Below are 14,112 nucleotides of genomic sequence, written 5' to 3'. Positions count from 1 at the left end.
AGTACAATCTCTCGTGCACTCGTACCCTCACCCTTATGACTCACTTGCCGTTTCTTTGCAGTCTTGACCTCTTGCCTTCAAGCTTACTTCCTTTGGCTCTCATCCCTCGGATGCATTCAAGCCCGCGGCTCGTCCCCAATGTCATCCTTCGCGTATGCCTTGAAGTCGCTTCCCTCGGCCCTTGTCCTCGCTGCCTTGTCCACGATCCCTCGGATGCTCCATCCTTCACCGGACCCGAAGCCATCAACCTGAGTCACATATGTATCCTGTAAACATGCACAACTCAAATACACATATCAAATACAAGGGTGAACCTAACTTAAACCCTTTGCCCAAATACCAAAACACATGGTCGCACGGACCATTGAGATTGCTCCAACAATGACGGCTCGATCAGCGTCACAACCAACTCATCGGTGTTAGAGGTAGGGGTGAGCAGTCAACCCGTCAAACCGACAACCCGCTTATGCCGACCTGAACCGAACGGAAAAAAATCCGCATGATATAGGGTCGGATGTAGGGTCCTGATATTGCATTATCCGATCTAGTAGAGTCGGATAATTTTTTATACCAATAACCGAACCAACCTGATCTGCGATCACCCCTACTTGTAGCACCTACTGTCATCTGTCGATAAGTTACTACACGTTGTAGTAGTTACTACCGATAAGCTGTTACACATTGTAACAGCTACTAGTGATTAGGCGCTATAACGTGTAATGAATAATGTCTATTATTATTTTAAAATATTTTTTTTGTTATTTTATATTTATATTTTATATTTCATTAGATATAGGGTCGGATATCCAAATAACTGACAACCCGCCGGATATCTGTTACATAATAACTGCCGGATATAGGACCGGATGTAGGTCTTGATATTGTATTATTTGATCTAGTAGGATCGGATAGTTTTTTATCTCAATAACCGAACCAACCCGATCCACGATTACCCCTAACTAGAGGGTGCCTCCTGGTATATTTTTCATGCTTATTCTCCATGCACTTTATTATTCTACTATTTATTCGACTTCTTATATATTTTTAGGACATGTCTCGAGCATTGAGGTACCGAGAACAAGGGCAACCCGGTCGCTATATGTAAGGAACATTGACCAGAAACCTTCTAATGACTTGATCAAGCTAGAAAACATCTCATCATATCCTCTCCTTTGGGTTATAGTAGTCCTCGGGGCATGGTGTCGTGGTAGGACATCCAGGTTGTCACCTAGACACCCGCGGTTCGATCTCCGACTACGGTGTATTTGCAGGAATTTTTCTCTAAATGAAGAGGGTCCAATCATCTCAGAAATAATCAATGAGACTAATTGAAATTATTATTTTTTTTTCCCTTTGAGTTATAGTAACTCGATCAACATTCTAGTTATATTACCAATGTTGTCTACTCTTTTCAACTTGAAGACGGAATCAACATGTGTTAGGTACTTAGTGGAGTAAATCTAAATCCTCATCAAGCCTTAATCATTAGGTCGATATCATGCGTCTATGTCAATGCTACCGTTACCTTCAGCCAAAAGATTAGAAGGGAAGAAGAGATATTTGGCCAGCTAAGAATGAATGAGAGAGAGAGAGAGTCCGCGAAAGGATCGAACTTTCCCTGAAATAGAGAGTGAAATTCGAACTTTCCAACGTGCGCCATAGCAACTTAGGAAGCCGCAACGCGCGACCTATCGTGCTTCTCTCTTCGTACCGCGTTCTTCGAATGCATTGAAAGACCGCCAGCTGTCCCGCGACCAATCATCTCACGGTGGTCATTGACTTCTTCGAGTCACCGAAGCGTGGTTGAGGATTCGACCGGGAGCTGAGTCACCGAAGCGTGATTGAGGATGACGCTCTGTAGCTCAAACTGTGCTCCGTGTTCTTTAGCGAACTAATTTAGCGGCTGGTAATAGAATCGGCTTACTTTTCAGTTCTTGCTTTTTAACCTCCAAAATCACACAACTAACACTGAATGCAAGCTGCTCATCTTACTCCACTTATGTTCTTACGGCTAAAATTAACCTCCAGTTCTGAAATATAAAAAGGAAAGAAAAGAAAGGAACTCCAGTAATAATTAACATGCAAGTTTTTTTCAATGATTCAACGTCTTCCATGCCGTTCTAATATTCTTTGTTTCCAGTAGTTTAATTAGCCGTATCTACATAAAAGTAGTCTCCTTTCTTCAAGCTTCCTCTGCCAAATAATCCTTGCAATGAAGTCCTCTGCTTTCTTATCTATTTGGCACCATCCTTTCTCCTCCTCTTCCTCTTCCAAGCCTTCCTCTTCTCGCACAGAGTTCATGCCCACTGTGGTACTGCTTTCCGTGTCTTCCCACTCAGCTTGCCGTTCACTGCTCGCCTTCGTGTACTCATCGTAGACATCAGTCGTCGGAGAAGAACACATGAGCTTCCACTCGCCGGCGAGATAGAAGACGATGACGATGTTGCAGAGTAGGAAGAGGCACTTGGGGACTCGACAAGGACGCACATGAGGAAGCCACAGGGGAGCCGACAGGAAGAGGCCAACAAACAAGGCTATTGCTAAGTGGGTGAGGTTGGGGAGGAAGTGCTTCCCCTCCCTGCACCTCTTCATGCCCTGAAACTTCTGTATTCTGACGGGATCCACGAAATCAAAAGGAGACTTTATATAGCAGATGAATATATCACTCGTTGCTTTGATATGGTTTGTTTAATCAGGCCTGAGAAAAAACTTTACAGAAGGTTGTGGCGAGCTGATGCTAGCTCTCCGCCTTCTTTTGCTTGGGAATTTTGATTTGGCTACTTTCAGACACCACGAGACGTTCATGCATGGATTCTCTTGGTTGGTTAGGATTGGGAGATCTGCTTCGAAGGGAGACTTGTTGATGTTTTTTTTCTATTTCCATGTGCAGAAACTTCAGAAAAGGATGAGTAGAAAAGAACTCTGGACATTTTTTAATACAGGAGAAAGAACTATTGTCATTTTTGTCGAAGAGATGAGGATCGAGTGGAGCAAGCATATGCTTGATTGTTCTTGGAAAAAGGTAGGTTTTGAGCTATTAGTTGGCCTGCGATAGCTGATCTCGCTTAGCAGACATGCTGATTCCTTTTGAATACGGTATAATCTATTCAGGGATCGCAATCGTGGGAGAATTTAGTAAGGAAAAAGAATTTTGACAAAAGTTTCAAAGCTGAAGGCGGAGTTCGCAAAAAATCTGCCCTGATCTGGCGGATGAGTTGGACATGATTCGCCTCGCACTTATCTCGTCCCTTCTCCGTCGAGAGAAATTTGTGTAGACTCTGTCACAGTGTCACTCCATATTCAGTGTTACATCATTCAATGAGATAAATGAAATAAAAATATTGCATTTTCAATTTTTGTATTATGAGATTTAAAATAAAAAAATATATTCCACTAGCTACTCTAATTGCATACTTAAGATTCGGATTATCTAGTAAGGCCAAATAAGTCCCCATGATCTACTTTTGCATGTTGTGTGAGGGGCTATTAAAATGACAGCATCACTTTCGCTACAAGATATTTATATTTATCAAATCATATGCATAATTCTTATTATACTCCTCCTTTACTTCATGTGTGTCCTCTCGGGGCGGTGCGATGATTAAAATATGAGATGTTATTACATGAGGTCTTGGGGTCGAAACTCGGCGTGACTGAGCATAATCTCTCTCATGTCTTGGTCATTTGCACTAATGGCTAATAGTCACCCGTGATTTACCTCCTCCGTGTTGACTTAGGGACGGATTGACGAGGGCGCTGGGGACGAACGAATCGTCTTTTTTTTTTTTTTTTACCACGTGTGGGCTACAATCATTAGTAGTTGACTAATCTTGAGTGTCAATTGGTATGTATCGAATTGCTTGTCTCAATTGATACTTGAATTTTGGGCTCCATATGTGGATTCTAATCGACTTTGTTAGTCGGCTATAAAATTTTCTATCGAAACGATCACAAATCTGTCACGGAAAGTTAACTATCATGTGGCAAAAAGGCGATTCGCTCGCCCCTAGCGCCCCCGCCAACCCGTCCCTAGGCCAACATGGAGGAGGTAAATCACGGGTGTCTACTAGCCATTAGTGCAAATGGCCAAGACATGGGGGAGGTTATGTTCGGTCACGCCGAATTTCGACCCCAAGACCTCATATGGTAACATCCCATGTCTTAACCATCGCACCGCCTCGAGGGGACTGAAAAGTTAACTATTATGAACCATCAATTATTTGTAAACCTATGGGTTGATCACATGGTTACACTTAAAGAAGTTACACGGAAAGTAATGAATTTAGTTTAAAATGTTTCGAAGATACCTAAGATCATCATCGAATTTTGGCCCAAACTCATTAATGTCCCTATTGTGTCAAAAATTTCAAAATCTTGAGAAAGTTTAAACTAAGAAGGCATATAAACTCTTTTATAGTGTTGGTCAGTGAGTATGATAGACTTAGGGTCTCTAGCGAATTTACGACAAAATCTCTTATGGTGTATTTGGTTCAAGTTATCATGTATAGTTTTGGTTATGTGATTATCAAGTAATCACATAACCAAGATTATGAGAAATAAAATATAACCAAATGTTGTTTGGTTCAACCTAGGTAATGTACCAAAAACTTATTTGTTTAAAGGTTTTAATGAATAACCTAATTTAATATTTTACTATATTACCCTTAGTTACAAAACCAACCATATATATTTTTTAAACTCTATATTTTTTATTTTTTTTATTTTCACATTTTTTTCTTTATTTTTGTGTTTTTTAGTTTTTTTAAAATTTTTTTTAATTTTTTCCCATTTTTAATTTTTTTAATTTTTTTTAAAGTTTTTTTATTTTTTAAATTTTTTTTACGTTTTTTATTTGTTTACTTTTTCCTAGTTTTTATTTTTCCTTTTTTATGCTTTTTTAATTTTTAATTTTCCCCCTATTTTTTATATATTTTTAAATTTTTTTACATTTTTTATTTTTAATTTTTTTTTATGTTTTTCTATTTTTTCTCATTTTTATTATTTTTTAATGCTTTTTATATTTTTTATAATTTGTTTTTTAAAAAATTATGTTTTTTTTTAAAAGTTTTTAATTTTATTTTTTTATGTTTTTTATTTTTTCTTTACATTTTTCTTTTTTATCATAATTTTCTTTTATTTGAGGGTATTTTGGGTAAAAAATTTTTGTTAACCCCGGAATCAAGAAAAATCTCAGTTTTTCGAGATTTTTCGATTCCGGGTTGCATGCTCCTTTTGCTGACGTGTCGGGCATGGAACATTTCTCGAGAATCATTGATTACCTAAACCAAACAAGGTTTTCGTTGATAACCTTGGTCAGACAACATGTTACTTCTAACATAGGAATTGCTAAAAGTAAAATTCGGGAAAAAAAACTCATTGTATGAGAAATACTTCAAAAATCTGTTGATAAATGAATCCCAATTTGTTGAACGGTACTTATTAGGTCCTGACGTCCTAAAGCACTCATGGTATCATTATGAATATACAAGCCAAAACTGGATAACCAAGGTTATCAGCGAAAATCCTGTTTGGTTTAGGTAATCGATGATTCTCAAGTAATGTTAGCAAAAGGACCATGCAACCTGGAATCGAAAAACCTCGGAAAACTGAGGTTATCAAGGATAACCCTCAACCAAACACACCCTTATGGTTATGTCAATTTCAAACTCTCTATCTAAATTGTGAATCCATATACAACGACAATCATACATACTCACCAACAATACTACAGCGGTCTTGTAACTCTCCTAGATCACAATATGTTAAGATTTTGAAATTCTGAATATTGTAGGTCCATCAGAGAGTTTATGTTAAAACTCATTAGTAGCTCTAGGAGCCTTAGAATCACTTCAAATTTGACCATTGTGTATTAGGAGTCTCCTATATATAACTATATCCTTAAATCTTGATTCAATAATCTTGAGAGCTATGAGATTTTGAAATATTCACAATCATAGATAATTTGACACAAGCTTATTAAAAGACTAGGTCTATCATACTCAGTTTCCATGGGGTGCCCAATTAATTATAAGATGATATATTTGTTATAATAGGATATAGATTAATTCTCATCAGGGGCATGCTGAGGGAAAAACTCCTCCCACTCTCTAATCATTTGACGATCAACTATAAGTTAACCCCCGTGATTTACCTTCCTTTACATAACTTAGGGACGAGTTGTGAGCAGCGCTTAAGATTGTTGGGTTTTTCGGGCCGCGAAAACCGCTTTTCGCGTCGCGGAAACCCCGAATCACCCAAAGCCGTAGATCCGTGCAAGGAAAATCGAACGAAATACAAGTACGAGTTTCAAAAACTTTAGATCTACTCCTAGATCTACATGTTGAGAGCTTTTACCTTTGAAGCGTGCCCTCACAAAATTCCCGCTCGTCCAAGGTACGTGTCGAATCTCCAAAGTATCAAGGTAGATACTTCTCTAGTGATATCCACACGAACAAGGAGTGCTCTCTAGCACTCAAGAATGGAGAAGAGAGCCCCAAGTGTGCTAGCACTTTCAAGAGCTCTCGGATGGGATTGAAAAAGGGAGAAAAAAGAGAAAACAAGAAGACTCTCACATACTCAACTAGTAGTATCCTCTTCTTGTGTCCTTCACACTCTCTTATCTTTTCTTGGATGAAAACTCAACACCTTCTCACCACCATGGAAGTCACGGCAACCACCAAGAGAAGCAAGCATCCAAGGAAGAAGAAGCAAGAATGAATGCAAATCAATTGCATTCACACCCCATCAAATGTGTGGCCGGCCACACAAATGTAACCCCCTCATTTAATGTGGCCGGCCACATTAAAAGGAATGGGTGTGTAACCTCCATGAGGTGGCACACCATTATGAGGTGGTGATGATGTAGCAAGGATGTGTCATGCCATGTAGGATGAGTCAACCTACATGATGTGGCAATGCATCAAGTCAAACTTGATGTTTCAATATCCATTTGGTCAAGTCAAAATTGACCAATTTTCTTCCTTGTTCAGTTAAATCCAACCTTTGATTCAAGTCAATTTCAATTTAATGAATCTCAATTCATTAATATAAATTGACTCAATAAATCAAATTTAAATTAGACTCATTCAACAATTGAATCTAATTGAGTCTAACTCAATAAGTCTAATTTGAATCCAATCTTTGGTGCATCAAATGAACCTAATCCAATTGGTTCATCATATGAACCTAATCTCCATCCACATGTTCTTTGTGTGTGACCCAATAGGTTCTTGTAACGTTGGCAATGCCCCTAAACTCATTTAGAAGCATAAGTAATGAGCGGTATCTAGCAATACATCATTACTACCAAAGTTACAAGAATGTTGAGATCCAACATCACCTTGTGACTACTAATTGTGACTCCTCACAATATGTGACATTGTCCTCCTATCCTAGACATCTAGATTGATCAATGTGAGGCATAGACCGTGTCATCCTCTAATCAATCTAAATCTTGAACTCCAAGTAGACTCACTCGATCAAATGAGCTCAACATCTCATGTAGACTCATTTGGGCATGGCCATGCACTTAGTGGTCTCACTCTATCAAGAATATTGATGTCGCTCCCGTCATATGGGAGGGATAGATCCATCTACATCACTCACATCCCTCTGCATAATTCGTTATATACCCAGTAATCGCCTTTATAGTCCACCCAGTTACGGGTGACGTTTGACGAAACTAAAGTACATAACTCCTTATGTAGGGATCCATGGTGACTTCAGGTCAAAGGACTAATAGTCATACTAATAGCCACATGAGAAAGTATATGACACTCATATAACGATCCATGATACTTTCTCATGGCGGGTCATTTAGTATACATTCTCTAATGTATACTCATGTGTCAGCTTGATATCTCTATATCCATGACTTGTGAGATCAAGTCATTGAGCTGACCTACATGCTAGTCTTATTGTATTAACATTATCCCTGAATGTTAATACTCGACTAGGAATGATTTAAAGTAGTGTTCCCTATATCATCTCACTATCGATTCAACTAATCGATTGATATAGGTAAGAACCTTCTACTCAAGGACGTTACTATACTTATTTTATCTGGCACTAATACAAATAAGCATAATAACCAAAAACCAAATGCCTTAATATATATACAAGAATATGATATACATGAGTCCATACAATCATCAAATGATTGGCTCTAGGGCTCTAACTAACAATCTCCCACTAGCACTAGTGCCAATCAGTATAGGCTCTAAGGCCTAATGACCTAGTGTGACCATCATGCTTTCTCTGTGCCAAAGCCTTGGTCAAGGGATCTGCGATGTTAGCCACTGTAGGTACTCTGCAAATCTCCACATCTCCTCTATCGATAATCTCTCGAATGAGATGGAAACGTTGTAGAACTGCTGTGAACTCTGCCAGCTCATAGCACTACCATTCAAGCAAAACACAAACCTCGACTGTGATCTTTAATCATCCTGATTGGTCTGGAAGCTGGCATCACTGTAACCCTTTACAGTTAGCTCATCATTGCCTCCATATATCAAGAAATATTCTTTAGTCCTTCTTAAGTACTTAAGAATATTCTTGACCGCTATCCAGTGACTTTCACCTGGATCTGACTGGTATCTGCTCGTCATGCTCAAAGCATACGAGACATCAGGTCGAGTACATAGCATGGCGTACATGATCGATCCTATGGCTGAGGCATAAGGGATCTGATCCATGCAGTCTCTCTCCTCTCTAGAAGAGGGACCTTGAGTCTTCGAAAGACTCACGCCATGTGACATCGGCAGAAATCCCTTCTTGGAATTCTGCATGACAAACCGAAGGAGTACCTTGTCAATGTATGTATTATGTCTTAGGCCAAGCAATCTCTTAGATCTATCTCTATAGATTTGTATCCCTAGAATGCGGGATGCCACCTAAGTCCTTCATTGAGAAGCAACTCCCTAGCCAGGTCTTGACAAACTGAAGCATAGGGATGTCCTTCCCAATGAGTAGTATGTCATCCACATACAAAATGAGAAAGACAACTATATCCCCTACAACCTTCTTGTAGACACAAGGTCATCTTCGTTCTTGATGAAACCAAACTGTTTGATTGCATCATCGAATCGAAGATTCCAGCTCCGAGAAGCTTGCTTTAGTCCATAAATGGACCTATGCAGCTTGCATACTCTGCTAGTATGCTGTGGATCTACAAAACCCTCAGGTTGTGTCATGTACACATTCTCGAGTAGGTTTCCATTCAGAAACGCGGTTTTGACATCCATCTGCCATATCTCATAGTCATGGTAGGCTGCAATAGCAAGCATGATCCGAATGGACTTAAACATCGCTACTGGAGAAAAGGTTTCATCATAGTTAATACCATGAATCTGCTTGAAACCTTTAGCTACCAAGCGACCCTTATAGATAAGTCCATCCATGTCAGTCTTTCTCTTAAAGACCCACTTACACCCAATGGGTTTTACCCCTTCAGGTGGATCAACCAAAGTCCATACTTGGTTGGTGTACATGGATTCTATTTCGGATCTCATGGCCTCTAGCCATTTCTCGGAATCTGGTCTCATCACAGCTTCCTGATAGGTGGTAGGCTCATCCTCTATGAGCATAACGTCATCATGGTCAGACAAGAGAAATGAGTATCTCTCAGGCTGACGACGTACCCTATCAGACCTGCGAAGAGGTATGTCTATTTGAACTGGTTGTTGTTCCTCAACTCTTTGTGGAACAACATCATCCACAACACTTTGTGGTTCCAGTTCAATTTCCATCGAGGCATCAGTGCTATTGTTCGCATCTTGAACTTCTTCAAGATCGAACGCGCTCCCACTAGTCTTTCTAGAAACAAAGTCTCTTTCTAGAAAGACCACAGTCTTTGCCACAACCACCTTGTGCTGACTGGGAATGTAGAAGTAATATCCCTTAGTTTCCTTGGGATATCCAATGAAATAGCACTTGTCGGATTTGGGTCCTAATTTGTCTGAGACTTGACGTCGTACGTAAGCCTCACAACCCCAAATCCTCATGAAAGACACCTGGGCATCTCTCCCAGTCCATATCCTATATGGTGTCTTTATTACGGCCTTGGATGGAACTCGGTTGAGAATGAAAGCTGCCGTGTCTAGAGCATAGCCCCAAAGGTATGTCGGAAGATCTGTGTGACTCATCATAGATCGTACCATATCTAATAAGGTACGATTCCTCCGTTCGGATACACCATTCCACTGTGGTGTTCCAGGAGGAGTGAGTTGAGATAAAATCTCACACTCAGCTAAGTAGTCACGAAACTCATGGCTTAAGTATTCACCACCTCGATCTGATTGAAGTACCTTAATACTCTTGCCAAGCTGGTTCTGTACTTCATTCTTGAATTCTTTGAACTTTTCAAAGGATTCAAATTTATGTGTCATCAAATACACATAACCATATCTACTGAAGTTATCAGTAAACGTGATGAAGTATCTATAGCTGCCTCTAGCAGCGACATTGAAAGGACCACATACATCACTATGTATGAGTCCTAACAAATCAGTCACTCTCTCGCTGTGCCCACTAAAGGGAGTCTTGGTCATCTTGCCTCGTAGGCATGACTCGCATATCTCATATGATTCAAAATCAAATGAGTCCAGCAAACCATTCTTATGGAGCTGGGATAAGCGCTTGTCATTTATATGACCTAAGCGACAGTGCTAGAGATAAGTGTGGTTCATATTGTTCGATTTGAACCTCTTGGTACTAACGTTATAGATAGAGCTCTCAAGGTTTAGAATATAGAGTCCGTTCATCAGAGGTGCACTACAATAGAACATATCGTTTAAATAGACAGAACAACATTTGTTCTTTATTATAAACGAAAATCCTTTCTTGTCCAAACAAGAAACTGAAATTATGTTCTTAGTCAAGGCAGGCACATAACAACAATCATCTAATTCTAGTACAAGCCCAGAGGGAAGAGATAGATGATAAGTTCCTACAGCAATAGCAGCAACTCGTGCTCCATTGCCTACTCGTAGGTCTATCTCGCCCTTTGTCAATGCCCTGCTATTCCTCAGCGCTTGTATATTAGTACAAATGTGCGAAGCACATCCGGTATCTAATACCCACGATGAAGAAATAGAGAGGTTGACTTCTATAACATGTATACCTGAAGTAGAAATCTTATTTCTCTTCTTCTTAAGATCTTCCAGGTATTCTTTGGAGTTCCTCTTCCAGTGCCTTTCTTGTCCTTGATATAGGTGACAAAGATATTCAACAATATCGTAAGCACCCATCAACTCATGTTGCTTCTGAAGCTCAGAGTTCATGGTTGCGAGCATAAGACCGGACACATCTAATGCGTTATCTTGATGCTTCTTGTAAGCATCCCGGTCAGCTCGCGTGGCAGTGGCAGGAGGAGCCTCCAGAATGGGCTGCTCCAGGTGAGAACTATTCTCAAGTTCCTGTACCAGTCCAGGAAATTCGCTCCGTTGAGCTTGTCCTTCTCAAGGACAGATCGCAGGGAGAAGGAATTCGTGTTCGACGTCATGGTTATCTACAACAGAAAATTTGCAGAAATAAATATCATATTCTTTTAAAATCATTTAATTAGGCCTTTAACTAAATGATGCTCCCACTGAATGCTATAATTCTTGTGGGACAAGATCCACATCATACTAACCCTTGAGTTAGCTTTGGCTAATACGCCCAAGGCTTAGTATGATCGGTAGGTAACGATTACCAATTACATCTCTATGCAACTCTTGTTTATAAAATCAATATCTGCATTTATATTAAAACTCGAGTTAGCTTTGGCTAATACGCCCGAGAGTTAATATAGATGTGATTTTGACCTATCTTTTCCAACCATTGGAATAATGCCTATAGTTGACTCGATCCAACCGAGTAACTAGGAATACTCAATCTAATTGAGTTTGTATTCACCCATGCATTGATAGGCGGGACCAAGATTGTCCCTCCGTACCCTATCAAGATAATATGTATTGATCTGCTTTGGCAGATTCAACAATACATGTGATCGAGGTAGTGATAGGTATCATGGCACGATTTGGCATTAGAGTTGAGTCGATTGAGATCTAATCTAATCGAAAAGGATGCATCTTGTGCACGACTTAGATCTAATCTAATCGCAAGGGTGCATCATGTGCACGACTTAGATCTAATCTAATCGTAAGACACTAATTAATTAATTACTTATTAAACATGCATCACATACACAAGCAATTAATTAATCTATTTGTGATTTAGTCATGGCCCTACTACGATCTTCTCAAGCCAATGAGAAGATCGATTGGTCAACCTAGGGTCAACAGCTTCTCCAAGCTCCTCCCTTTGACCACCTTGTGTTGCTCGTGCCCGCCTCGGAACTCTGTCTCGTGTGGACCCTCCACCGCTCCAATTTGTACATTACAATTTGAAACTCGAGTTACATTCGAGTCTAAATCTAATTTACAACAAGAATATAAGAGAAAGGCACGACGCGCAGGTCGCGGAAAATAAAACACATAACGGCACGCAGACCGTATTATGAATTACAACACAATCCAATCATATTGGGTTTTTGGGCCATGACTATCGCAAAATTAATATATAATTCAAAATTATATATTTTCATAATTTTCTATAATTTTAAAAATAATTTTTACAATTTTACAAGTAAAATTTCCCGGCAGACCCGTTTAGCGGTTTCGGGCGCAATCGCGGAACGGATCCCCTTGCGGGGCCAGGAGCTGCGCCCCTACCCGTGATCTAACCATCGCGAGGGTTTCTTTGCGATCCAACAACGCCTAAACCTGCTGTCCCAAAACGATTTGGGCCGAGACATTGCCGTTTCGGAAAAATCTTCCCGGCGGGTTCGTTTTTAGCGATTTTGGGTGCAATCGCGGAGCAAATCCCCTTGCGGGGTTAGGGACAGTACCCCTACCCACGATCTAACCATCGTGAGTTGCTCCTTTGCGATCTAATGGCACCCAAGCCCACTGTCCCAAACGGATTTGGGGCAAAACGAAGCCGTTTTGGAAAAATCTTTCCGGTAGCCGAAGCCTACAAGTGCCGAGACACTTGTGCTTCGTTTCTACGGAAAAATTACCCATAAAAACTATAAAATCATAATTTTACAGAAAATTACAGAAACTTTAGTTTTCATAAAACCAAAAATTAAACTCGTACAAGCCTTGCACGTGGCTCTGATACCACTGTTGGGTTTTTCGGGTCGTGAAAATCGCTTTTCGCGTCGCGGAAATCCCGAATCACCCAAAGTCGTAGATCCGTGCAAGGAAAACCGAACGAAATACAAGTACGAGTTTCAAAAACTTTAGATCTACTCTTAGATCTACATGTTGAGAGCTTTTACCTTTGAAGCGTGCCCTCGCAAAATTCCTGCTCGTCCAAGGTACGTGTCGGATCTCCAAAGTATCAAGGTAGATACTTCTCTAGTGATATCCACACGAACAAGGAGTGCTCTCTAGCACTCAAGGATGGAGAAGAGAGCCCCAAGTGTGCTAGCACTTTCTAGAGCTCTCGGATGGGATTGAAAAAGGGAGAAAAAAGAGAAAACAAGAAGACTCTCACATACTCAACTAGTAGTATCCTCTTCTTGTGTCCTTCACACTCTCTTATCTTTTCTTGGATGAAAACTCAACACCTTCTCACCACCATGGAAGTCACGGCAACCACCAAGAGAAGCAAGCATCCAAGGAAGAAGAAGCAAGAATGAATGCAAATCAATTGCATTCACACCCCATCAAATGTGTGGCCGGCCACACAAATGTAACCCCCTCATTTAATGTGGCCGGCCACATTAAAAGGAATGGGTGTGTAACCTCCATGAGGTGGCACACCATTATGAGGTGGTGATGATGTAGCAAGGATGTGTCATGCCATGTAGGATGAGTCAACCTACATGATGTGGCAATGCATCAAGTCAAACTTGATGTTTCAATATCCATTTGGTCAAGTCAAAATTGACCAATTTTCTTCCTTGTTCAGTTAAATCCAACCTTTGATTCAAGTCAATTTCAATTTAATGAATCTCAATTCATTAATATAAATTGACTCAATAAATCAAATTTAAATTAGACTCATTCAACAATTGAATCTAATTGAGTCTAACTCAATAAGTCTAATTTGAATCCAATCTTT

This window comes from Zingiber officinale, chromosome 1A (genome assembly GCF_018446385.1).
Source record: "Zingiber officinale cultivar Zhangliang chromosome 1A, Zo_v1.1, whole genome shotgun sequence".
Taxonomy (NCBI): domain Eukaryota; kingdom Viridiplantae; phylum Streptophyta; class Magnoliopsida; order Zingiberales; family Zingiberaceae; genus Zingiber; species Zingiber officinale.
This window is presented reverse-complemented; position numbering follows the sequence as displayed.